Source organism: Monodon monoceros, unplaced genomic scaffold (genome assembly GCF_005190385.1).
Source record: "Monodon monoceros isolate NGI ecotype Baffin Bay Population unplaced genomic scaffold, NGI_Narwhal_1 Super_Scaffold_18, whole genome shotgun sequence".
In the NCBI taxonomy this organism is placed as follows: domain Eukaryota; kingdom Metazoa; phylum Chordata; class Mammalia; order Artiodactyla; family Monodontidae; genus Monodon; species Monodon monoceros.
Window position 1 is genome coordinate 74,169,238 of NW_021703774.1, and position 3,446 is coordinate 74,172,683.

Here is a 3,446-nt window from a genome sequence, read left to right on the forward strand (position 1 = left end):
AACCGATTGACCCTTGATTATCTATTGACAGAACAAGGAGAGGTATGTGCAATTGCCAATACTTCTTGTTGCACATATGTCAACACCCCTTTCCAGGTAGAAACAAACATTGAGAAAATTCGACAACAGTTTCAGCAGGCAATTAACCATTATTCCTCGCTATTCAAGATGGGTGGGGAGGGACTTCCCTGGTGGCAAAGTGGTTGGGAATCCACCTGCAGGGGACACAGGTTCAAGCCCTGGTCCCGGAAGAGCCCACATGCTGTGGAGCAACTGAGCCCGTGTGCCACAACTACCGAAACCCGCGCACCCTAGGGCCCGCGTGCCGCAACTACTGAGCCCGGGTTCTGCAACTACTGAAGCCTGCGAGCCTAGACCCTGTGATCCGTAACAACAGAAGCCACCACAATGAGAACCCCGTGCACCACAATGAAGAGTAGCCCCCGCTCACCGCAACAAAGACCCAATGCAGCCAAAAATAAATAAAAATAATTTTAAAAAAAAGATTCTTAAAAGGTGCACTCCCTGCATCTGGTGGTAGAAGGACAGACACTCTTATTATCAGAGATAGGGAATTCAAGCTGAGAAGCTTATATAAACAAACCATGCTACTTCTTTAATTTACTATCCCAAGCCCAAACTCCACTTAGATTGTTTACTAGTTGAGTGCCCAAAACCTAAGTTCCTTTGTCCTGTCAATTACTCACAAATTTATAGTTTTTCTCTCTAAAAAATACAAAAGCTACCTGCTTTGGCAACTTCTTAGGTTCCATTTCTATGAAATTGATCTCGTGTGGCCTTCGCTGGCAGTGGCTTCAAGCAGGATCTCAGTGTCCGGACCAGAGGTTGAAGCCAGGCTTTGACAGTGAGAGCACTGAATCCTAAGCACTAGACTACGAGGGCCAGTGGCTAGTGACAAGGCTTTAGCTTGTCTGCTTTGTAGAAATGAATTTCAACAAAGATACAGAAAGTACAGAAACAAGTGAAGTGTTTTATTAGGAGGAAAAAAAGAGTACGTGTGAATAGACACACAGGAGCGGGCTCAGAGAGAAGCACCTTCGTGGTAGTTGAAATCATTTATATGGGGCATTTCTTCCAGGTTTCCTCTGGCCAATCATCCTGCTTTGCTTGGCTCTGAGTCCGTATTTGGTATAACTCGGGGTCCTCCCCTGTGTGCGCGCACATCCCTTAGCCAAGATGGATTCCAGCGCAGAGGCCTGTGGGAAGGTTGACACCACTTATTATGGGGTGGCGCCCCCCCTCCCTTTTTGGCCCCCCGAGTAGCCTTTCTGCACATGTGTAGTCGGGAAGGCCTCCTTGACCTCAAGAATGAGAAATACGTGTGTCTTTATCTTTTACCTGGGCAGGACTCAGCTCCGCTCTGCCCCTGCCTTTGTCTGTATTTTGGAACATCTGTCCACAGCGGACAGACTCCTGCTGCTCAGCTGCTGATGCAAGTTTGTGTACCCGACACAAACTGAAACATCGGAGTTTGGAGCAGAGAAAGGTTTATTGCAAGGCCATGCAAGGAGATGAGGTGGCTCATGCCCTAAAAAGCCCTGAGCTCCCCAAAGGGTTTCAGCAAAGCAGTTTTAAAAGCCAGGTGAAGGAGGGGGTGTTGCAGGTTGTGTGATCAGCTTGTGCACAATTCTCTGATTGGCTGATGGTGAGGTAGCAGGGCGGTGTCACAGGGGTTAACATTATCAGTCCTTAGGCTCCAGGAGGCCTTGGGGCTATGTGCTCATGGTTGTCAAGTAGTTAACATCTTCCATTTGTTGGAGAGGTGGGGTTTTCCACATATGCAAAACAACTCAGGAAATGTGCATCAAACACTATTATTTAGGTATTTCAGAGAGGAGCTAAAAGCAGAGAATATGGGGAAAGGCCTGTCCTCCCCCCACAAAGGCCCCACGGGGTCCTGCTCGGTTACACAGCCAGGGGACCATTTATCTCCTGCCTCAAGATCTCCCAGTACATGAATTAAAATTTGTTTATTTTTCTCCTGTTAACCTGCCTTGTGTCAATTTTATTATTAATCTAGCCTAAAGAACTCAAGAGGGATAAAAGGGGAAAATCCCCCTCTTTAACCCCCCCTCCCAAGCACTATCCCATCCTGAGAACCCCACCCTCGTGATCTATCTCCAATACTGTCACATTGAGGGTTAGGGCCTCAATATATGAATTTAGGGGTATACAGTTCAGTCCATAGCAATAGGAAGACAAAGGAGTAGTTACGAGACCCAGTGTAATGTTGGGGAGGATCACTGCACAGGACTGTCGTCTTTGTAGTGACTCCAAACTGAGGCTTGGCAGGGAAGTTGATGGAGACTTTAAAAATACTCTGACTTCTGTCAACTGAAAAAAAAAAAAAAAAAGAAAAGCACAACCTAAACGTTGAGAGTTATGTTTTATTCAGCGGACTTTCTGAGGACTCCAAGCCTCGGAGGCAGCCTCTCAGACAGCTCTGAGGGACTGCTCCAAAGAGGTGAGGGACGAGCAGGATATATAGGAGTTTTGCAACAATAACCAGGTTGTGGGAACATCAAAAGATTACTATTAATTAAAGAAAACCAGACATCTCAAGTTAATGAATTTAGTACTTTTCTACGTATGGGAAGATGCAAGTCTGGGCTCACTGAAATCAGTCCTTTGCTATGCACCACAGCTACCTGGGTCCAGTATCCGGTTCTTTCCCATCCTGAGCCCCCTCAGGGTGCACCGTTGGGGGTGGCTGCATTGGCTGACGGCTTGACAGCGAGCAGCCGGTCTGTCTCCCTCCTGAGTTCCCTCAGGACTCACTGTCAGGGGGTAGTGGCTGAGGCTTGATGGCCCAGCATCCTTTGTTTGCTGATCAGGCAGGCAAACTTTTTCTTTCACATCTCTCTCCTCTCCTTTCTGATCTCCTTCCTTTGGCTGTACCCACCTGGATCCCGAGGGCAGGAAAGAGCAGGAAATGCTGGTTGTGGGGGTCAGCCTCAGGCACACAGATCTGGGGAGAAAGGTATAGAGGGAATGTGGAAGGGCAGAGAATTTTCAGCACAAATGTAATGTGAAAGAGAAAACTTCCCCAAATGTGCAACTCATAACGCACGGAACATATGCAGGAGAAGTGTTAAAAGATAATTTACAGGGCTTCCCTGGTGGCTCAGTGGTTGGGAGTCCGCCTGCCGATGCAGGGGATACGGGCTCGTGCCCCGGTCAGGGAAGATCCCACATGCCGCGGAGGGGCTGGGCCAGTGAGCCATGGCCGCTGAGCCTGCGCGTCCGGAGCCTGTGCTCCGCAACGGGAGAGGCCACAACAGTGAGAGGCCCGCGTACCGCAAAAAAAAAAATTAATAATTAATAAAAATAATTTACAGACAAAGGTAAAATCATGACTTGCGTACTGATAACAAATGGACATGTGTTAAAGAAGGTATTTGACTCCGAAGTCAGAGGGTAGCAGA